The sequence below is a fragment of the Miscanthus floridulus genome, unplaced genomic scaffold (assembly GCF_019320115.1).
Source record: "Miscanthus floridulus cultivar M001 unplaced genomic scaffold, ASM1932011v1 fs_875_3_4, whole genome shotgun sequence".
Taxonomy (NCBI): Eukaryota; Viridiplantae; Streptophyta; class Magnoliopsida; order Poales; family Poaceae; genus Miscanthus; species Miscanthus floridulus.
Genome location: NW_027097383.1, coordinates 37,276 through 61,637, shown reverse-complemented (window position 1 = coordinate 61,637; position 24,362 = coordinate 37,276). Strand labels below are relative to the sequence as shown.

The following is a 24,362-nucleotide window of genomic DNA, read 5'->3' as shown; positions in this document are numbered from 1 at the left end:
GTACAGAAGAAAAGGGACGGGAGCAAAAGCGGAGCGACGCGTAGGAGAGGAGAGAGTGGGGAGACGCCAAGAACTCCACTCCCCACCCACCCACGCCGCTCCACACCTCTCGTTTTCACTGCCCCTTGCCCTGCCCAAAAACAACCAAAGGAAAAGGGACGCGCTCTCGCCAACTCCCCTGCTCCACAGGACCACTCGGATCCCAATCCGAGTCCTACTCGTCGTCGACGTCGGCGACGACGCGACGGTCTCGCGGGGCGAGCCAGCCCCCAGCCACCCAGCGCCGTGGACTGGGGAGCCCGGAGGGATGGACCCCGAGAAGCGCGGCTACGAGCTCCGTATCCTTTCGCTTCGTCTTCGAGTTGCCGCTCCGTTTCTTGATTCGATTTGGCTCTCAGGAGGAAGAAGCCGCCGCCCTGTGATTCCTGTGAAGCAGCCCGGGCGGGCATTTGCTAGAGCAGTAGAGTGCGAGTATTATATGCGCGCCACCCAAATTCCTGTATTCCCTTAGTCTTGGGCTGTTTCCTGTAGTAGATTCTTGAAATTTCCCGCCGTCTCTGTACTTTGTTGGCAATCGGCGTCAAGAAAGAACCGTTTTAAGCATCCAAGCTAAACCTTAAGCGGTTGGAACTGGTTCAGTGAACAGTTCCCCTCTGCCCTCAATTTAGGTTATAGTACCAATTCGAAATCTGTTTTGCTTTAACTGAATGCGAATATCTTTATGACGATTCAGCTATTTCTGGCTCTGTTTTTTCTTTTCCTTTGAACTTGGATTTACTCCCATTTCCATTAATGGCCCTGTTCGTTTCGCTGAAATTTGGCTGCCTGCTGATGCTGATTTGTTGGGAGAGGAAAACACCGTTCCTTCGCTGAAAAGTACCGCCTAAGTAGGGCTAAAAAACAGGGCGAATGTGTAACGGACATACTTGTGTCCAGTCCTGTTTACTTCAGTCACTTTTGTTGAATGCAAACAATAGTAACTAGGACCACGACTACTAGTAAACTGTCAGGAAGTAAGTGCTGCTCAAACTTGACATCTCCTTAACTCAGCATCCTGAATTAGAGAATTTTGTGGCACACGATGCCGAAGTGAGGTCCCTGTCCATCGGCAAGAAGTCTAGCCGTGTGTTCATCACCGGCGGTAATGATCGCAAGGTCAATTTGTGGGCCTTTGGCAAGCAAACTCCACTTCTGGTTTGTGTCCTCTATGGCACTGCAATCGTTTTTGACTATCTTGAAATTTGATCATGCTGTATTTCTGAATGGGTGTCTAATTGTTTGCACAGACCTTGTCTGGCCACACAAGTGCGGTGGAGGCTGTGCAGTTTGATTCAGCAGAGGTGCTTGTGCTTGCTGGCTCATCAAATGGTTCCATCAAGCTCTGGGACTTGGAGGAAACTAAAGGTGTGGTTATATAATTATATAAGGCCCTCACAGTTGGATTATACCCTAATAACATGTTTCTTACTTAATTTATTGTCTGTGCATAATATGAAAATGGCCATTTTATGTTGAGTTCATCACAAACTCCTTTTAGATTTATTGTGATACAGTTATACAGATGGAAAATGCTCTATGAGGATAACGTTCTGTTGCATTACCTTGTCATTTTTGATTGACTGTGTTAGAACCATGATTATATGTTTGTCAAGCCTCCAAGTCATTTCAAAATTTCTTCAATGGCCACATTTAATATATGCGCTTTGGTGCTTCCATGAAAAAGGGGCCGGGGGTCTGCTGAGCTAAGGCTGATAGTATTGCCTGCCAATGTTGTCTTAACAATTTCTGTTGAGCGTTCTCGGATTTATATAAGTTTGTCCTGCATCCGAAACTCATCCAACTACATCAAGTTTAACCATGTATAGTAACGCTTCCTGTGAATGGATAATGACATGCTTTGGGGGAAATAAATAATGATTTATGTTTTTTTAATTGAAATGTAGTTGTGCGGTCTCTCACTGGGCACAGATCGAGTTGCACTGCTGTTGAATTCCATCCATTTGGCGAGTTTTTTGCATCTGGTTCATCAGATACAGACCTGAAGATATGGGACATAAAGAAAAAGGGATGCATACACACATATAAGGGTCACAGAGGAGCAATTAAAATAATCAGGTTTACCCCTGATGGACGATGGATTGTCACTGGCGGGGAAGATAACATTGTGAAGGTGTGGGATTTGACAGCTGGAAAGCTTCTACATGATTTCAAGTTCCACAGTGGACAAATCAACTGCATTGATTTTCACCCTCAAGAATTTTTGCTTGCAACAGGTAACTATCTATACGCAGCATCTCTTTTTTCATCACTTCTGTTATCAAAGCGTGATCTAATGCAATCGCAAGAAAAAAAATGTGAATTCAATCTTTGTTTTGATTCACATCTTTGTTGTGTAATAGTTACAAATCTCTCTTTTTTTTAATAAGAAAAGAAACTGTTTTGTTGGATGTCATCTGAAGTAACTAAGCAAGTGAAGTTTAAAGAAGTGGAAATGTGTTCTGAGTGAATCATTCTGACATTTTTCAGGCTCTGCTGATAGGACAGTGAAATTTTGGGATCTTGAAACTTTTGAATTGATAGGTTCTTCTGGCCCTGAGGTATTGCAAGTATTTTCCTTAAATCAAGCTAGATTTGCTTATGAAATCCATAATTCGAAGACCACAAACTATGGCTCCTCAATTGTTTAGCATGCATGTTCTATAGGCTTGGTAACTACAGTACATTCTTGCTGTCGGCCTTGTATTACTATCTTTGTCTTTCTTATAAATCATAACTGTAAGAGCTTTCTCAGAGGAGTTTAGCTCACATTGCCCTACAGTTGATTCAGTTTTGTAAGAGATATGGTCTGACATCTAGCCTGAGCTTCACTTATGTCTTGTTCCCTGTTTTTTAACCTTGCTCTAAATGCACATGAGGAGAACATCCATCTTCCTCTTCTATGATAGCTTACATGACTCCTATCTCCAGGGTACCGGTGTACGTTCTATGGTCTTTCACCCAGATGGTAAAACCCTTTTCTGTGGATTAGACCAAAGCTTAAAGGTAGGTCCTATTTTCATAGGTTCTCGATTGATGTTTATTTGCTTGGTACCTGAGGACATGGATATTTTTCAGGTATTCTCTTGGGAACCAGTAAGGTGCCATGATGTTGTTGACATGGGGTGGAGTAATTTAGCTGACCTTAGTATTTATGAAGGGAAACTCTTGGGATGCTCCTACCATGAACGCCGTGTTGGTCTATGGGCTGCTGATATATCAGTGAGTGTCATTTTTTCCATGCCATATATATTTTCCTGCCTCTTCTAACTTCCATTGTTCGATCCAGCTCATTGGACCCTATGCTCTTGGTGTGTTGCCCAAAGAAATTTTTTTTGCTGAGCTTGTGCAGTCTATGGATGATAACCCTGTGAAACCAGTTGATAACACTGCAAATTCTCGTCCTGCTTTAGCAATGGCACATTCAAAAAGTTCATACAAAGTCAAGGAATCTGGGATTGGTAGGTTTCAAACTGTTTATATATTTAATATGTATTGAGATTTTTCTTTTTCCTTATTACTGCTTGGCACCCATAGTGACGACCTTTCCCTCCTCTCTTTCTTCTGTGATAGCAGCTGAAAGCAGGGTTCGTGGCTCACATTTGACTCCAGCAAGTACAGATAAGATCAAGAAAGATAGTAGCAGTACTATTCCACGAAGACCTTGATTCGTCTTTAAAATCATCTGTTCAGGGTTCTACCCCGATGAGGCGTATGAAGCTTGTTGATAGTCCTTCCACCAACCCAAAAATTATGGAATGTAATTTTGGGCAGAGAGACATTTCATTAGCATCTCGTGCATCGATAGCTAAAAATTCTGCAACTGCTAAGAAAAGCAATCTTACAGAATCAGCTTTAGTGAAAGATATTTACACTACGTCTCAGGCTGTTTCTGCACCTGTTGTTGTGCCCAGAGACATTTTAGAGGACAAAACAGTAAGCAATGTTCGTAGAGGGACTGGAGACACAGCTGCAGTCCCCAGATGATTTTCGGACCCCTGTTCACAAAAGAAAGCCCTCACTTAGTGGCAGTGCTGCTGATAGTGATAGCTCATCAATATTCACTGAACCTGATGTTTGCTCAGAGGGTTTGTCTGGCTTAAAATTCTCCTTTGGGCTAACTCCATATTACAAGAAAGAAGAATTTAGCTGATGTGGATAATGAAGGTATTGCACAAATCGCAGAAAAGATGGACAGAACAGTGTCGCTGGACCATTCTCTGCAGTTAAATGATGATAAATGTATAGCCTTTTCTCTTTGTTCTTAAACATTGACCTGCTGTTTTGCTAGTATGGTAATGTAACGGTAGAACTCTGTTTCATGCAGCCTTTGAATCTCCATGCTCAACAACAGAGACTGCCAAGGTCAAATATGTTAGAGGAGGTGCGTATGCATATTAATTGATGTTGTCAAGGATTCTTCATGGCCTAAAAATAGCTTTCTAATGATAGTGTGAACTCCTTTCAGTTGCTGTGCCACTGGGGAAAACAAAGTCTCTTGTTGAGAGATGGGAAAAGAGAGAGTCTTCTAGCACTGATTATTCACCACAAATTGGTTCTAGTGGTGATCGGGCATCAAGAAATGACAACCCTCCGTCCCATCTGGTATGTATCCATACATTTTGACTATTGTTATTCATAGTTGATTGTACCTCATCTTGATCCACTTGTATTGTGGTATCTTTACTCCTATGTGCTCTCCTAGTCTTGGCCATGCCTAAGCATTACAACTGTGTTGCTTAAACTACTGCAGCTACACTGGATCTTATCTATTTTTCATATTTTTACTTGCTATAGTAATTTTGCAGCTACGTTGGATCTTATTTCGTTTTCATATTTTTATACTAGTTATAATTATAATGATGTGATGTGATGCGGGGGCGCCAATATGAACGGCGCCCCAGGGCTAGGGATGTGGCTAGAAGGGCCAGAGCGGCATCCAAGGAGACCCCAGCTGTAATCAGTAGCAATTAAGTATTATGGGGAAGGGATTAGAGTAATGAGAGAATGATTAATGGGGTGAGAAACGAGGAGACCAGAGCTGGGCGCCTAGAGGCTGGGCTGCTCTATATATACTCTGTAATCAGCTTATGAGAAATCAATCAAGAAACAAGTTATCTCCTAATCTACCTCTGCTTCATCTTAATCTCACCCCCTTCTACCTTGGTCGACCAGGTAACAGCCCTGGCACCATTGCCGACCTCTGGCTATGAACTAAGGCCCTGTTTGGTTGGGCTTTTGGCTTTGGCTTTTGGCCCCAAAAGCCAAAAGCTCAACCAAAGGGGCTGTTTTTGTAGGGTGCTTTTTCAGAAGCAGCTGCTTTTCCGTAGTTCATTTTTGAAAGCTGGGTTGACCCTGCTTTTGGCTTTTGGCTTTCTGCTTTTCGAAATTGGTGGAATAAAAAGCTCTTCTATAGTTGTTTCAAGAGAGATAAAGATAAAAGGTATATTTTATACTTGTTTAACCAAACAGCTTTCAGTTTTTCTACAGCTCACAGCCCACAGCAGCTTTTCCACAGCTCACAGCCCACAGCAGCTTTTTCCCACAGCCACAGCTCAACCAAACACACCTCCCGATCTGATTTTATCGTCCATGTGCCCACCTTTTCCTCATTAATCGTAGGAACAGTTACTTCCTATCCGCTGACACCATGTCACGTCCGACCGCTGCAGCGACAGGCGTCATTCTGCCTCCCCAAGAAAATTGCCTCAAAAGGCATGCCAGCCGTTGCCAAACCGATGGGGGAGATATCCCCCACCCTATTCCTTTAAGATGAAGGAACTGGGCGCCGAGCCCATTACGGTCCAGGGGTTCGAAGGCTGGGCCCCTAAGGGTTTTGACAGCTGCCCCAGGGCAACAGAGTCAGGGACGACCGCGGGCGAGCCCACATGGGGCCGAGGCCCAGGCAAGCGAAATGCTTGGGATGCCCTAAGTCATGTCTGAGACCAGCAGGGAGGTCTTTGAATAGGATCCCACCATAGAGAGGCACCGAGCCACCAGGGCCTAGCAAACAGCCCCGGCACCCACTAGAGAAACTCTCTAGTACTCTTGGAGTGCATCTCTGGACTGCTAGCCGACCCCTAGCGAACGGGGTATGGGCCTCCACTCGGACTCACCCGATAATAGCTCACCGGAGGCTCGGGGGCTCTCCCTGCAATTTTGTTGAGACCCAGCGACCCAGACTCACACACGAGTGGGCTTGGCAAAAAACCCCTCCGTCCGAACGAAAAGGATGTGCGAGGGTCGAACAAAAAAGTCAGAAGGACCCCCGACCGCCCTCTCGCTCTGTGCGGAGGCTTGGGGGCTCCTCCTGCACCCAAGACAAAGACAAGTGACCCAAGCCCGCACTCGAAAACTTGAGAAAACATGATAAAGGGCATCGAGCCTGTTACGGTCTAGGGGTTTAAAGGCTAGGCCCCTAGGGGTTTCGACAGCCGCCCTAGGGCAACAGAGTCAGGGACGACTATGGGCGAGCCCGTACGAGGCCAAGGCCCAAGCAAGCAAAACGCTTGGGATGCCCTAAGTCATGTCCGAGACCGATAGGGAGGTCTCCGAATGGGATCCCACTGTAGGGAGGCACCGAGCCACTGGGGCCTAGCGAACGGCCCCGGCACTCACTAGAGAAACCCTCTAGTACTCTTGGAGTGTGTCTCTAGACTGCTAGCCAACCCCTAGCAAATGGGGCACGGGCCTCCACTCGGACTTACCCGATAATAGCTCACCGGAAGTGTCACCGCTCGCGCCCACCGAGGGTAGCCTGGCATATTCCACCCCTCCTTCCGAGCAAAAAGGAAGTGCGAGGGTTGCACAAAAAGTCAGGAGGACTTCTGATCGCCCTCTCGCTCCGTGTAGAGGCTCGGGGGTTCTTCCTGTGATCTTGTCGAGACCCCACAACCCGAACTCGCACTTACAGGCTCAGCAAATACGATTACATCCCTCGGTCAACATGAGAAAAAGACCCTGGAGGAATGAATCCACTCCCCCAGGGCATCAGGGGCTACACCCGGCGGGTGCACTCGCACGCACCCACTAAAGCCTCGAAGTACGAAACACTAGTCTACCAAGAGCTGTCGCAAGTCAAGCCTCGTCAAAACCTCAAGAAGAGCGCTCACGCTCTCCCTAAGGCTCGGGGGCTACTGTCGGGTACCATAAAATGGGGTACCCTAAATGTTTAACCGAATGAATCACTTAAGCCCTATCAAAGACGAAGCCAAAAGGTAAACCATCGGTTGACCTCTGGCATTGTCCGAGCCCACTGGCTCTCCGCCTCGCACAAGGCTTCGCATGGGAGGCCTCGACAGCCTGCCAAGTCTCTGCCTCGCACGGGAGGCCTCGACAAAGAACCAATTCTCCATCTCGCTTGAGGCTGGCTCGGCGATAACCCGTCGCTTCTGCCTCGACCGGGCTCCCCGACAGAGCGTCATGTCCCATTAATGCATCAACCACTCCCGTAATCTCAGCTAGACGATGGCTCGACACCGCGGAGTGGCCGATGGGACAAGAAGTCGCATCAACGCCATACCGACTAGGACAAGGCACGGCTAGGATTACCGACCACTGTGTTCTGGTGCTGTGCCTATGATCAGCGCCTGCACTACACTGTACCACGTAACCCCCGCCTCGGAGACAACGCAGCATGGGGAGTCTAGTTCGGGTCACCATAGCCTCAGAATCAGCGTACGAGACCAATTGTTCCCTCCAAGCCTCAGCAATTTACATCAGGGTCTCGGCAACCTTAGGATTCATGTCTGCCGAGACCCCCATGATGGCTCGACCTCGGCACCAACTGAGCTTCAGCTTCTCGCGCAGTCAACACACAGTGACCAACACGCTGACCGCCACGACCGCTTCAAGATAGCACTAGAACTCCCACAACGCACAGGATCGGATGTGACCGGCATATCGCCCCAGTACTTCAAGGACGAGACCACTCCATTGCCCATGCCGCCACAATAACAGGCTATAGGGCTCAAACATGCCGCCTCTGTCCGCACGACACCGTGTAACTAGCGAATGTATCACCCTGGTCCCTCCTTCAACTATAAAAGGGAGGGACCTAGGCCGTTTCTAGGGGGACAGACGATGAGGCCTACGCCCACGCAACAAACTCACGCATGAACACATAGACGAACGCTCAAGCTTCCCCGTTGTCTGAGATCAACATCTCAAGCAATCCACGTCGCTCCACATAGAGACCTGGGACTAGCTCCCTCTCTCGCCCTGCTTGTAACCCCCTACTATGAGCACTTCGGTGCAAGGAATACAAGATCGATCTCTCAAACTGGATGTAGGGTTCTCACTACCCAAACCAGTATAAACCTTATGTCTCTTTGCATCACCATCCAGGATTGGGAACATGCAGTACAAATTTACTAGTTGGTTGAGGGCCTGCCGGTCCAAAACACCGATAACAGGCTTCGTTGACGACGGGCCCACAGGACGAGTGAAAGCCCTAGTTTAGTTTTGGTGAATTGATGAAACCCTAAGTGCTAACCAAGTTTATCAAGTGATCATGAGATAAGTAGCACTCTTCAAGTGGAGAAGCTAATGAAGATCATAGCATGACAATGGTGATGGCATGGCGATGATCAAGGGCTTAAACTTGAAAAGAAGAAAGAGAAAAACAAAAAGCTTAAGGAAAAGGTATAATTTGTAGGAGCTATTTTGTTCTGGTGATCAAGACACTTAGAGAGTGTGATTACATTTAGGTTTGATAGCTGTACTATTAAGAGGAGTGAAACTCGTATTGGAATGCGGTTATCAAAGTGCCACTAGATGCTCTAACTCATTGCATATGCATTTAGGATCTAGTGGAGTGCTAACACCCTTGAAAATATGCTGACACATGTGCACAATGTGATACACTTGGTGGTTAGCACACTTGAGCAAGGGTGAAGAAGACAGAGGAGATGCCAGTGTCGATCAAGTGACCGGACGCTGACTGCCTGCGTCCAGTCATGCTGACCTGGTAGTACAGTGGCTAGGGTTCTCCATCGGACGCTGGGCTATGTCCGATCGTGGTGATTGTGAGGGTTCTTGACCTTTCCCCGGTGGAGCGCCAAAAGATACTCTAGTGGATTGCCTGTGGCTTGTGTGATCCTCATCTTGTGTTGGTTGTGCGGCACCCTATTGAGGGTTTGGCGTGTGAAGCCAATTAGCACGTGAACCTCTAAGTGAGTGAATCACCACAATGAGGACTAGCTTGCCGGCAAGCAAGTGAACCTCGGTAAAAAATCATTGTGTTCATCATTGATTCCGAGGTGATTGGTCTTCATTGTTATTCATCTTTGTGATTGATTGGTTCCTTCATCTACAAGGCAGTATAATCTTCTTGATCACTCTCTTTACTTTACCGCAAACTAATTGTCAAGCTCTTTAGTGTAGCTAGTTGTGAGAGCTTACTTGCTTGGTTAGTGTGGCTCTTTAGTTAGCCTTTGAGAGCACACTAACATAGAGTAGTATCATAGCTATTGTGTGAATAGATACTATCTAAACTAGAATTATGGTAGGTGGCTTGCATTTTGAGTAGGCTAGCGCAACACTTGCTTTACCTCATAATTGTCTAACCATTTTGTTAAGTGTTGTTGTAGAAATTTTATTAGGCTATTCACCCCCCCCTCTAGCCATTAGGACCTTTCAAGTGGTATCAGAGCCGAGGTCAGCGTTAATTGAGGCTTAACAACCTTCAGTGTTAAAATGGCTCAAATCAACAACACTAAGAAGCCACCCCAATTTGATGGCTCAAATTATCCTTATTGGAAGTCAAAGATGACCACACACATCAAGTCAATCAATAGAAAGGCGTGAAAGGTGGTAGAAACCAAAATTGAGATTGGTGATCCGAAGAATCCCACCGTGGCCAAAGAAGTGCTTCTCCAAAATAATGGCATTGCTCTAAGTGCTATTCATGATGCAATTGATGAGAGAATATTTAAGCAAATCAAGAATATTGAGATGGCTCATGAGGCTTGGAAGAAGTTGGAAGAATCATTTGAGGGCACTCAAGTCGTGAAGGGTGCAAAGGCTTATATTCTCAAAGAAAAGTTTGCAAGCTTCAAGATGAAGAATGATGAGAGTGTGCCAGAGATGTTCCATAGGCTTCAAGTGCTTATCAATGATCTCAAAGCACTTGGAGAAGAAGTGAAGGATAAGGACTTCTCCCACAAGTTCTTGAGATGCTTACCTTCAAGATTTGGTACATTGGTCACTATTCTAGTAAGGAGTAGTTTGGACACCATGACACCAAACCAAGTGTTGGGAGACATCATGACCGATGATACATATAGAGATGATGATGAGAAGGAAGAAAAGAAGGAGAAGAAGGATGAGAAGAAGAAGAGTGTGGCATTCAAAGCCACATCATCCAAGGGCAAAGCAAAGCAAGAAACATCAAGTGAGGATGATGATTCATGGGATGATGATGATGATGAGAAGATGGCTCTCTTTGTCAAGAGATTTGGCAAGTTCATGGTGAAGAAGGGCTACCATGCTAGAAGAAAGAAGTCTTCATCCAAGAACAAAGAAGAGTCAAGAAGGTGCTTCAAGTGTGGAAGCAAAGATCATCTTGTTGCTCAATGTCCATACAATAGCAACATGATGATGATAACAAGAAGAACAAGAAGAAGGACAAGAAGGAAAAGAAAGAGAAGAAGGACAAGATGGCCTTTAAGAAGAAGAAGGGTGGATCATATGTGGTCAGTTGGGATAGCAATGCTTCCTCAAGTGATGATGATGATAGTGATGATAACAAGACCACCAAGAAGAAGGTTCTTGCAAGCATTGCCATCAATGAGAAGCCTTCTCTCTTTGAATCTTCATCATGCTTCATGGCTAAGGCCACTAAGGTACAATCTTGTGGTGATAAAAGTGATGAAGAACATGTTGATGATAATGAACATGAAAATGAAAATAATAATGATAGTGATGATGATGAACCTACTAAGGATGAATTAATTGACATGCTAGAAGATGCTAGAGAACACTTTGATATCAAGAGAAGGGAATGCAAAAGCTTGCATAAGGAACTAAAAGCCCTTAAGCAAGCCTTTGATGAGCTCAATGCATCTCATGAGAGGCTAGAGGAAGCCAATGAGAAGCTTGGCAAAGCTCACAAAAAGCTTGAAAAGGCTCATTCCTCTTTGCTTGATGAGCAAAATAAAAAGAAGTATGTTGAAACTTGCAATGTAGGTTTAACTTGTGACATAATTGATGAATCACTATCTATGCCTATCATTGTTGCTCCTACTAACCCTTCTTGTAGCACTTTCACTCCTACCTCATCTAGTAGTGATGGTCTCACTTGTGACACCTCACTAGTGGTTGAGAATGAGAACCTCAAGAAGGAGGTCACTAAGCTCACTCACACCTTAGCTAAGGCTTATGGTGGTGAGGACCACTTGCTTATGTGCTTGGGTAGCCAAAGAGCTTCTCTCTACAAAGAGGGATTGGGCTATACCCCCAAGAAAGGCAAAGCAGCCTTTGTTCCTCACAAGACTAGTTTTGTGAAGAACAATGGTCGGTTTTGCACTAGTTGCAAACAAGTGGGTCACAAAGAGCAAGAATGCAAAAATAAGAGCAAAAATGCTAATATATCCTTCATAAAGCTTAATTCATGCTATATGCTTACTAAGGGTACAAATGGTGTAAAGGCTAAGTTCATTGGTAAACCATGGATGGGCTTAAAGAAGAAAGCCATTTGGGTACCAAAGAGCCTAGTGACTAACCTTCAAGGACCCAAGCAAGTTTGGGTACCTAAAAAGAATTGATCTTCTTTTGTAGGTCAATTATAAAGCCAGAGGAAGGCATTGGGTTCTTGATAGTGGGTGCACTCAACACATGACCGGTGATGCAAGAATGTTCAACTCAATCAATACAAATGGTAATGATGGTCATGATAGTATCACATTTGGTGATAATGGCAAAGGCAAGGTCAAAGGGCTTGGTAAGATTGCAATATCCAATGACATGAGCATATCCAATGTGTTGCTAGTAGAAAGCTTGAACTTCAATTTGCTATCCGTGGCACAATTGTGTGATCTTGGATTCAAATGCATATTTGGAATAGATGATGTATAGATCATAAGTGTAGATGGCTCTAATTTGATCTTCAAAGGCTTTAGATATGAGAATCTATACTTAGTTGATTTTAATGCTAGTGAAGCTAGATTGTCCACATGCTTGTTCACTAAGTCTAGCATGAGTTGGTTATGGCATAGAAGGCTTGGTCATGTTGGAATGAAACAATTGAATAGATTGGTTAAGCATGACTTAGTTAAAGGCTTGAAAGATGTTGTGTTTGAAAAGGATAAGCTTTGTAGCTCTTGTCAAGCTGGCAAACAAGTTGGAAACACCCATCCTAAGAAAAGCATGATGAGCACTAGTAAAGCATTTGAGTTATTGCACATGGATTTGTTTGGGCCAACACAATACACTAGTATCGGTGGTAATAAATATGGATTTGTGATAGTGGATGACTACACTAGATACACATGGGTATTCTTTCTAGTAGACAAAAGTGATGTATTTGCAACATTCAAATCATTTGTCAAAGGCATTCACAATGAGTTTGAAACAACCATCAAGAGAGTTAGAAGTGACAATGGTAGTGAGTGCAAGAACACTAGAATTGATGAGTTATGTGATGAATTTGGAATTAGACATCAGTTCTCGGCTAAGTACACACCCCAATCAAATGGCCTTGTTGAGAGGAAAAATAGAACACTCATTGATATGGTAAGGTCTATGCTTAGTGAGTACAATGTGAGTCAATCTTTTTGGGCCGAAGCCATCAACACGGCTTGCTATTGTAGCAACCACCTCTATTGTCACTGATTGAAAGAGAAGACACCATATGAGCTCTTGAATGGTAGAAAGCCCAATATTGCATATTTTTTGGTCTTTTGTTGCAAATGCTATATCTTGAAGAAAGGCACAAGATTGGGTAAGTTTGACAAGAAATGTGATGAAGAATTCCTACTTGGTTATTCCACTACAAGCAAAGCATATAGAGTTTGGAATTTGGATAGTGGTACTCTTGAGGAAGTTCATGATGTTGAATTTAATGAAACCAAGGGTTCACAAGTAGAGAATGAGAACTTGGAAGATGTTAGAGGCATTCAACTTTCAAATGCCATGAAGAACATGGATATTGGTGAATTGAGGCCTAGGCAAGTGAATGATGATGAAGATGATCATGTGCAAGTGCTCTCTAACTCAAATGTGCAAGATGATACAAATCAAGTTAGTGCAAGTGACTCTCATGACAATAAACAAGATCAAGTGGCTAGTACATCATCTCAACCCAATGATCAAGCAAGTGCAAGCAATCAAGTTCCAATCCTCCAACCAACCAATGTTGTAAGAGATCATCCATTGGACACTATCATTAGTGATATTTCTAGAGGTGTACAAACAAGATCAAGATTGGCATCATTTTGTGTGCATTTCTCATTTGTGTCATCCATTGAACCAAAGAAGATAGATGAAGAATTGAAGGATGTTGATTGGATGAATGCTATGCATGAAGAATTGAATAACTTCACAAGAAATCAAGTGTGGGAATTAGTAGAAAGACCAAAGGGACACAATATGATTGGAACCAAATGGGTCTTTAGAAACAAGCAAGACCAAGATGGGATAGTAGTAAGGAACAAAGCAAGATTGGTAGCACAAGGCTATACTCAAGTTGAAGGTCTTGTGATGAGGACATCACTCCTTTGGATGTACCAGCTGATCCTCCAACCGTCATGCAAGGTCCAATGACCCGGGCTTGAATGCGTCAACTCAATTTATAGGTGAGCTCGTTCTTAAGTGATCTTTTTCATACTTTTGAGAATAGACTACTACCTAATGATGTTATCTTGCTTAGGAACATTAGAGAGAGTCAAGAGGGACTAAGAGGACGTGGAGGAGGTGATGATGACCAGCAAGGACGTCCAACACAAGCCGGAGGCCCAGTCCAACACGAATTTGAGTCTGCCTCGGCCTCTAGGACCAGTCTGCTTTAAACTGGTCGCCCAGGACGCATTCGGACTCCGTTTTCGATGATCCACATATGGATGGAAAGCTAATTTGATAAGGAAGCCAATCCAAGTGGTTTCACATCAAAAGCTATTCAGAATCAATGGGAATCATTAAAACAAGTTAGCATCCAGAATCTGCCAGGGTGCTGCGACACTATCTTTTGGTCCGTTGGACCATGTATCGAGTTTGGGCCCATTAGGGGCGCGTCCAGGGGTCTTGCACGACTCTAGAGTCTTCATAAACAGCCTCCGCCCCTCCATTAGGGTTTGGGTTTTGCTTAGATTATTTTGTCAAGAACAGTTTTGCCGTTCATCGGTTTGTGAGACCCCAACTCGTGAGATTAATCATTCATCTGCAATTTGGTTGCTTTCTTTCTCGTTCTTGCTTGTGTTCTTCGTTGCGTAGGCAGGGATTAGCCTTCTTGGCGAGGTCAACCTGGTCCATGACTTGGTTGATAACCAGAGGAGCTGTGGTGCTAAGATTGTAGGGTTCGATCTTTCGATCTGAAGCCGGATCGGTGTGTCATTCTCCGCCACAACGATAGTTACCATCACCTGATGGAAGATCGGGATCCCCGTCTCCATTAAGTGGTAATTAGAGCTAAGGTATACTGTCAGGTTCACTTTTTATTCCCTAGTTTGAGTGTTTCGTATTCGTCCCATAGTCCAGTGCCATACTCATTTTTCCTATCCTAGAACCTTCCGCGCCATAGCCTTTGCATATTTCAGTTTCAGAGTCCGTCGTGTTGAGTTTGTGTCCTGGTTGAGGTCTTATTGCTGGTTAGGTCATGTTAGAGTCCAGTTCGTGTGTTTTCCTCCATCGTTTCCATCAAATCTTGGCTGTTGTGACCAATTTTGCACACATTGTTCCCGTTTTATCCTCTAATTCGGAGCCAATTCTTAAAACTGGTCCAGTTTTCGCATACGAACTCTGTTTTCGACGTTCCATATATGCAAATTGATCAAAAAAATTTAGATCCGTCCATCCCCCGCCTTGTCGGGGTTCGGAATTTTTAGATTGGTCAAAAAGTGGTCACAAGATCCTCGTTTCGTGGTCACAAGGTTTTTGTCGATTTTCATCCAGTTTTCTGAAAATTCCACAGGCCACGTCTTACACTTGTTTGAGCTCATATTTTCTGTGGTTACTGCTTTTGTGCTCCTAAGTAAAGGAAAAATATCAAAAAAAATAAAATAAAAAAGTCGAAATTTCCCAAAAAAACAACGATAGCCCAAAAAATAGAAAAAAAAGAGAGGGGCAAAAGAGGAACAATATCTAGAGGAGCACATAGAGAAGCCCAAAGTGAGCTATGTTTGCGTGTGCTGTCTGGTTCCTTATTTGTGTTGCTGTTTCCATCCACCATACTTGTTTTTCTCATACCTATCACCTTGCTATCCACCATACTTTTGTCACAACCTGGTACTTGCAACACTTTAGACCAGCAACGAGAACAAGTACTTTGGATTATAATTCAGCATTACTTTCTGTTACTGACTTGTGTGCCTGATATACATATTACTCTTTGTTTGCCTTCCAAGCTCCACAAATTCTTCAGATCAGTACAGATAAGGGGCCTTGCAATCTCGGTACCACTACCTCATAGGTATCACGAACCAGCCGCTGGTTGTACCGCCCACTGCTTGCGTTGGTAAGAGCTTGGTAAGACGCTTCCACTTGCTATGAAAAGTGACACCACTCCAACCACGTAGTCATTTGGTAGGGATAACTTTCACCTATTTGTTCCTGTTTTTGTGTTTTCAATGGCAGGAGGTGAACAGACTGGAGATAACAATCCTAAGGGTTTCAACGAGTGTGTCAGCCAAGAGCAACTACAAGCTGTTGTAGAGGATGCCCAAAAAAGGATGAATGAGGCCGTCAGGAAGGCCGTCACTGACACACTCATTGAACTCAACATTGGCAATAGCATGGAGAGATTGGACAAGCGAATTTCTATGCTAACCAACAAGGTTACTGAGTTGGAAACCTTTGTGGTGGGCAACAACGACGTTTCTGGCAGCAACACCGATGGTCAAGACACGGTGCATGATGCCGCTGGAAACATAGGTCGAGTAGCTATCCGACAAGAGAGATTACGGCAACGTCTTCGCTGCAACACGACAGGTATGGGTGGTGTCCACCACCACCACCGTCAAGGTAATAATCACCGTGTGCCCGATGATCCTTATGCTAAGATTAAGTTCACAATACCATCTTTTTGGGTCATTATGATGCTAAGGGATATCTTGATTGGGAGATGATGGTAGAACAAAAGTTTAGTGCCCACCTTGTACCTGAGCAGCATAGAGTTAGACAAGCTACTAGTGAGTTTAAGGATTTTGCCATTATTTGGTGGAATGGGCTAGCTGCACAGAATGCTTTACCTGGTACATGGGAAGAACTTAAGGTAGCTATGCGTGATTGTTTTGTTCCTCCTTCTTATCATAGAGACTTGCGTAAGAAATTGATGCATTTAGAACAAGGAGATAAATCTATATAGGATTACTATGGTGAGCTCCAAAAGGGATTGATGCGCTGTAGTGTTGTAGAGGGAAACGAAGATGCCATTTGTCATTTTTATTCTGGTTTGAGGCGTGACATTCAGGACATTGTTGATTATAAAGAATTTAACACTGTCAACTAGTTGTTTTAGTTTGCTATGCTTGCAGAAAAGGAATTGCAGGGGCGTGAACAGCAGGGCAAGAGCAAGGTCAGCACCAGCACATACACGCCACGCTCAGCACCATCTTTGGGGCTGACCAAGCCAACCACTTTTCGGATGCCTCCACCAGCGAGCAAGCGACCAACAGCCTCTAGAGTTTCCGCTACACCTAAGACACCTCCCGCACGACCTTCAGATTCAGGTAAAAATTCTTTGCAGGTGCCTACTAAGAGTTCCTCATCCGTTGCATCGACGGGACGCACTTCGGGTATTCAGTGCCACCGCTGCCATGGCATTGGCCATGTGTAGAAGGACTGTCCAAGTCAGCGGGCATATATTGCTACAGAAGATGGTTACATCAGCACCTCTGACATTGAGGATGAAGAAGACCAAGATGCAGATGAGGAGGACGGCGAAGTCCTTGGTGACGAGGCCACGGTGTCCTATAGGAGCATTATTGTACAGCGGGTGCTCAGCTCACAAGTCCAGCAGCCTGAGAAGCTACAACGCCATAACTTGTTCCAGATTTTCTTCATCATCAGCGACCGTCGAGCACATGTCATTATAGATGGAGGTAGCTGCAACAATTTGGTGAGTTCTGATTTGGTCAAGAAGCTTAGCTTGACCACACGCCCACACCCACGTCCATATCATATTCAGTGGCTAAATGATTCTGGTAAAGCAAAGGTAACACAAACTTGTAGAGTTTCATTTTCTATTGGTTCTTATGCTGATTCTGTTGATTGTGATGTGGTACCTATGCAAGCTTGTTCACTTTTATTGGGTTGTCCTTGGGAACATGATAATGATGCTACACACCATGGTAGAAGTAATAAATACACTTTTGTGCATAAAGGAAAGAAAATTACTTTGGTACCTTTGACCCCTGCTCAAATTGTACAAGCTGATAGAGAACGCGCTACTAGTTTGAATGATGTTCAATCTAAAAATCAGCAAGTTGCTAATTCAATTTTCCCACCTAAAAAGAATAAGTCTACATCTATTTCTAAGGCTGAGGGGATTAAATTGAAGGGTGGTGTTATGCTTGCAACAAAATGTGACTTTGCTGAAATTTCTGATAATGATATTTGCTATGCTTTGGTATGCAAACGAGCTATGTTTTCACTTGATGATATTGTTAGCTCGGTACCTCCTGCTATCACTAACCTTTTGCAGGAGTATGAGGACATTTTCCAGCTGAGATACCCCCGGGCTGCCACCTATGAGAGGGATAGAGCATCAAATCAATTTGATTCCGGGAGCGACCTTGCCCAACTGAGCTACATATCGAACTAATCCTGAGGAGACTAAGGAAATTCAGCGACAAGTCCAAGACCTTTTGGACCGCGGGTATGTACATGAAATCCTTAGTCCTTGTGCCGTTCCTGTACTTTTGGTTCCTAAGAAAGATGGAAGTTGGCGTATGTGTGTTGATTGTAGAGCCATCAATAATATTACTATTTGGTATCATCATCCTATTCCTAGGCTAGACAACATGCTTGATGAGTTGTGTGGTTCTATAATTTTTACTAAGATTGACTTGCGAAGTGGCTACCACCAGATTAGAATGAAACTTGGAGATGAATGGAAAACTGCATTTAAAATCAAATTCGGGTTGTATGAGTGGTTAGTTATGCCTTTTGGTCTGACAAATGCACCTAGCACTTTCATGCACTTAATGAATGAGGTTTTAAGAGTTTTTATTGGTCATTTTGTGGTAGTTTACTTTGATGATATATTGATTTACAGCAAGTCTTTTGATGAACATATGGATCACTTATGTGTTGTTTTTAATGCCTTACGTGATGCACGTTTATTTGGTAACCTTGAGAAGTGCATCTTTTGCACGGATCGAGTTTCTTTTCTTGGCTATGTTGTAACTCCACAGGGAATTGAGGTGGGCGAGATGAAAATTGAAGCCATAAAGAGCTAGCCGGTTCCCCAAACCGTCACATAGGTGAGGAGTTTTCTTGGTCTTACAGGATTCTACCGCCGCTTCGTCAAAGATTTCAGCACCATTGCTGCTCCATTGCATGAGTTGACGAAGAAAGGAGTGGTGTTTCGTTGGGGAGAGGCACATGAGGAGTCCTTTGACACTTTGAAGGACAATCTTACACATGCACCATTGCTGCAACTTCCAAATTTTGGTAAGACTTTTGAGCTAGAATGTGATGCTAGTGGAGTTGGCATTGGTGGTGTTTTGATGCAAGATGGTAAACCTGTTGCTTACTTTAGTGAAAAATTACATGGTCCTGTTCTTAATTATTCCACGTATGATAAAGAATTGTATGCACTTATCCGTTCTTTAGAGACGTGGCATCATTATTTGTGGCCTAAAGAATTTATAATTCATTCTGATCATGAATCGCTTAAGTATCTTCGCTCTCAAAATAATCTGAATTGTAGGCATGCTAAATGGGTTGAATTTATTGAGTCTTTTCCTTATATTATCAAACACAAGAAAGGGAAGGATAATGTGATTGCTGATGCTTTGTCTAGAAGATATACATTGCTGTCTCAACTTGATTGCCGGATTTTTGGTCTTCAATCCATTAAAGAACAATATGCGCTTGATCCTGATTTTAAGGATGTGTTGCTTAATTGTAGAGAGGGACACACATGGAATAAGTTTATGATCAGCGATGGGTTTTTGTTTAGAGCTAACCGCCTATGCATTCCAGTTGGTTCCGTTCGTCTTTTATTGTTGCAGGAGGCACATGGAGGCGGATTGATGGGACATTTTGGTGCCAAGAAGACGGAGGAGGTGCTGTCCACACACTTCTTTTGGCCTAGGATGAGGCATGATGTGGAGCGGTATGTGGCGCGGTGTGCCACATGTCAAAAAGCTAAGTCACGATTGAACCCACATGGTTTGTATATGCCTCTTTCTGTTCCTTCTACTCCTTGGGCAGATATATCTATGGATTTTGTGTTGGGATTGTCAAGGACTAAGAGGGGGAGGGATAGTATTTTTGTGGTGGTTGATCATTTTTCTAAGATGGCATATTTTATTCCTTGTCATAAGAGCGACGATGCTGTTCATATTGCTGACCTTTTCTTTCAAGAAATTGTTCGCTTGCATGGTATGCCTTCTACTATTATTTCAGATCATGATGCAAAATTCTTGAGTCATTTTTGGCGCACGTTGTGAAATAAATTGGGGACCAAGCTGCTGTTTTCTACAACATGTCATCCCCAAACTGATGGGCAAACTGAGGTTGTGAATCGAACATTGTCCACCATGTTGAGAGCCATTTTGAAGCGCAATTTGAAGATGTGGGAAGAGTGTTTGCCGCATGTGGAATTTGCATATAACAGGGCAAAACATTCCACCACCAAGGTAAGTCCTTTTTAGGTAGTGTATGGTTTTAACCCCCGTGCTCCTATTGATCTTTTGCCTTTACCTACCACTGAGAGAATACATAGTGATGCTAGAGAGCGTGCTGATTTTATTCATAAGTTGCATGAAACAACTAAAGCAAATATTGAAAGCATGAATGAAAAGTATAGAATTGCTGGTAGTAAAGGTAGAAAAGAGATTAAACTCGAACCGGGTGATTTGGTTTGGTTACATTTAAGAAAAGATAGATTTCCTGAGCTACGTAAGTCTAAATTAATGTCAAGAATAGCTGGTCCTTATAAGATTATTGAGAAAATAAATGATAATGCATACAAACTTAAGTTGCCACCCGAGTTCGGGGTTAGTCCCACATTTAACATTGCAGATTTGAAACCTTATTTGGGAGAAGAAGATGAGCTTGAGTCGAGGATGACTCCAATTCAAGAGGGGGAGGATGATGAGAACATCACTCCTTTGGATGTACCAGCTGATCCTCCAACCGTCATGCAAGGTCCAATGACCCGGGCTCGAATGCGTCAACTCAATTTACAGGTGAGCTCGTTCTTAAGCGATCCTTTTCATACTTTTGAGAATAGACTACTACCTAATGATGTTATCTTGCTTAGAAACATTGGATAGGGTCAAGAGGGACTAAGAGGACATGGAGGAGGTGATGATGACCAGCAAGGACGTCCAACACAAGCCGGAGGCCTAGTCCAACACGAATTCGAGTCTGCCTCGGCCTCCAGGACCAGTCTGCCTTAAACTGGTCGCCCAGGACGCATCCGGACTCCGTTTTCGATGATCCACATATGGATGGAAAGCTAATTTGATAAGGAAGCCAATCCAAGTGGTATCATGTCAAAAGCTATTCGGAATCAATGGAAATCGTCAAAACAAGTTAGCGTCCAGAATCTACCAGGGTGTTGCGACACCGTCTTTTGGTCCGTTGGACCATGTATCGAGTTTGGGCCCATTAGGGGCGCATCTAGGGGTCTTACACGACCCTAGAGTCTTCATAAACAACCGCCTCCCCTCCATTAGGGTTTGGGTTTTGCTTAGATTATTCTATCAAGAACAGTTTCGCCGTTCATCGGTTTGTGAGACCCTAACTCGTGAGATTAATCATTCATCTACAATTTGGTTGCTTTCTTTCTCGTTCTTGCTTGTGTTCTTCGTTGCACAGGCAGGGATTAGCCTTCTTTGCGAGGTCAACCTAGTCCATGACTTGGTTGATAACCAGAGGAGCTGTGGTGCTAAGATTACAGGGTTTGATCTTTCGATCTGAAGCTAGATCGGTGTGTCATTCTCTGCCACAACGATAGTTACCATCACCTGATGGAAGATCGGGATCCCCGTCTCCATTATCTTGACTTTGGAGAAACATATGCCCTGGTTGCTAGATTGGAAGCAATAAGAATCTTGCTAGCCTATGCTTGTGCCCACAACATCAAGCTCTATCAAATGAATGTTAAGAGTGCATTTCTCAATGGCTACATCAATGAAGAAGTATATGTAGAGCAACCTTCTGGTTTTGAAGATGAGAAGAAGCCCAACCATGTGTACAAGTTGAAGAAGGCATTGTATGGCTTGAAGCAAGCACCTAGAGCATGGTATAAGAGATTGAGGGACTTCCTCCTCTCTAAAGGGTTCACAATGGGCAAGGTTGACACCACTCTTTTCATCAAGAAGATTGGAAAAGATCTATTTGTATTACAAATCTATGTAGATGACATCATATTTGGATCAACAAATCAAGATTTTTGTGATAAGTTTAGAAAGATGATGGCTAATGAGTTTGAGATATCCATGATTGGAGAGTTGAGTTACTTCCTTGGTCTTCAAATCAAGCAATTAAAGAATGGTACATTTGTGAGTCAAGGCAAGTACATCAAGGACATAATCAAGAAGTTTGGAATGATTGACAGCAAAGTCATTAGCACACCAATGGGAACCAATGGCAACTTGGATAGTGATGCAAGTAAAAATATGGTGGATCAAAAGTTGTATCGGTCCATGATTGGAAGCCTACTCTATGTGACTGCATCAAGGCCAGATGTCATGTTTAGTGTATGCATGTGTGCAAGATTTCAAGCCTCACCAAGAGAAAGTCATTTGAAGGCTACAAAGAGAATATTGAGGTACTTGAAGCATACACAAAATGTTGGTTTGTGGTATCCCAAAGGAGCAAAGTTTGAGCTAGTTGGTTACTCCGACTCAGATTATGCGGGATGCAAGGTTGAAAGGAAGAGCACCTCGGGTACATTTCAATTGTTGGGAAGATCACTTGTTTTATGGTCATCAAAGAAGCAAAATAGTGTTGCATTATCAACCACTGAAGCCGAATACATATCCGCCGGTAGTTGTTGTGCACAAATACTTTGGATGAAGGCCACTTTGAGTGACTTTGGAATCAAGTTCAAGAAAGTGCCATTGCTATGTGACAATGAGAGTGCAATCAAGCTAACCAACAATCCGGTTCAACATGCAAGAACAAAGCACATTGATGTCCACCACCATTTTATAAGAGATCACCAACAAAAAGATGACATTTACATTGAGAATGTAGGCACCAAAGATCAACTTGCCGACATATTCACCAAGCCATTGGATGAGAAAAGGTTTTGCAAGCTAAGAAATGAGTTGAACATATTGGATTTCTCAAATATGTGTTGATGCACCCCCCCCCCACTTTTATGACATGCCTCTCCTTCGAGCACTCCAAGGTAAAAGTTGATTGGCATGACATACATCTTTGCTAAGGACATGTTTAGTGCATCTAGTCACATTTTCAATTTTATTAGGACCTTTCAAGTGGTTCTATTTTATTAGGCTCATTCATGAAAATCAAATGATTTTGATGTCCATATGGTATCACTATTGCTTCTATGCTTGACTTGATCTAGTGATGGCATATGACATGTTTATGGGCTTGTAAACCTAGTGTTTAATCTAGAAAATGAGCTATAAGTGTTTAACTCAACATGGTACAAGATAACCCTTATTTGGAGGTATGAAGAAGCTTATCCTTGGATCAAACTGAGTTAAATATCTTTGACAAATGATCTAGATTAGACCAAATTTGGGAAAATGATCCTCACCCCATTTATTGACATTGATAATCTTGACCCTACAAGTAATACTATCTATATTTAGAACCTTTGTGGTCATTGATGACAAAGGGGGAGAGAAACAAAGATAGTAACAAAGATAGTGAAAAAGGGGAAGAAATGAAGAAATATCATAAAGGGAGTGAAACATAAAGATATCTTGATATATGACATAGGGGGAGAGATATGACAAAGGAAAGGGATCAATTAAAATTTTGAGCACACAAGTAGGGGGAGCAAGCTCATGAACTTGTATGGTGCATTTGAATGTGCATTTCATATGATTTGCTTGCATGGCATAAGTATTAAATCTAAACATCCATGCTTGTGTGATGTATGCTAGTTGTAAGATTGAATGATGAAATGAAATCACTAGATAACTTTCATTTCCAAGAAAGTCTTTACAAGTGGTATCTTTCTAAAGTATGTTTCCAAGTGGTATTGAGCTAACCATGGTGCTAAGGATGGTATATTGGTGCACTCCGATTGGTATCACGCTTCAAAGGTCCATCCTTTATACCTTAGCATCATGTGGTAGACATTGTCTCCTATATTTCCTATCTAAGCATATGTGCAAGCTACAATCCAAACTCTTAGCACATATGTAGGGGGAGCAATTGCTACCATTTGGGGTTCATAAAACTTGTCCATATCCTTTTACAATTGGTAAATATGCTTGGGCAAGCAACATGGATTCAATTGAATTTTATTTCATATCTTTGTATAAGGGTTGTCATCAATTACCAAAAAGGGGGAGATTGAAAGCTCTAGTTTGGTTTTGGTGAATTGATGAAACCCTAAGTGCTAACCTAGTTTATCAAGTGATCATGAGATAGGTAGCACACTTCAAGTGGAGAAGCTAATGAAGATCATAGCATGACAATGGTGATGGCATGGCGATGATCAAGGGCTTAAACTTGAAAAGAAGAAAGAGAAAAATAAAAAGCTCAAGGCAAAGGTATAATTTGTAGGAGTTATTTTGTTTTGGTAATCAAGACACTTAGAGAGTGTGATCACATTTAGGTTTGATAGCCATACTATTAAGAGGAGTGAAACTCGTATTGGAATGCGGTTATCAAAGTACCGCTAGATGCTCTAACTCATTGCATATGCATTGAGGATCTAGTGGAGTGCTAACACCCTTGAAAACATTTGTCAAAATATGCTGATACATGTGCACAAGGTGATACACTTGGTG

The 24,362-nt window shown here is 43.2% G+C and overlaps 1 pseudogene; it reads left to right on the top strand.

The window, feature by feature from the left end:
• The first annotated feature begins 48 nt into the window (after positions 1-48).
• Positions 49-4,804, top strand: LOC136533380 (katanin p80 WD40 repeat-containing subunit B1 homolog KTN80.2-like; annotated as a pseudogene).
• Positions 4,805-24,362: the final 19,558 nt, after the last annotated feature.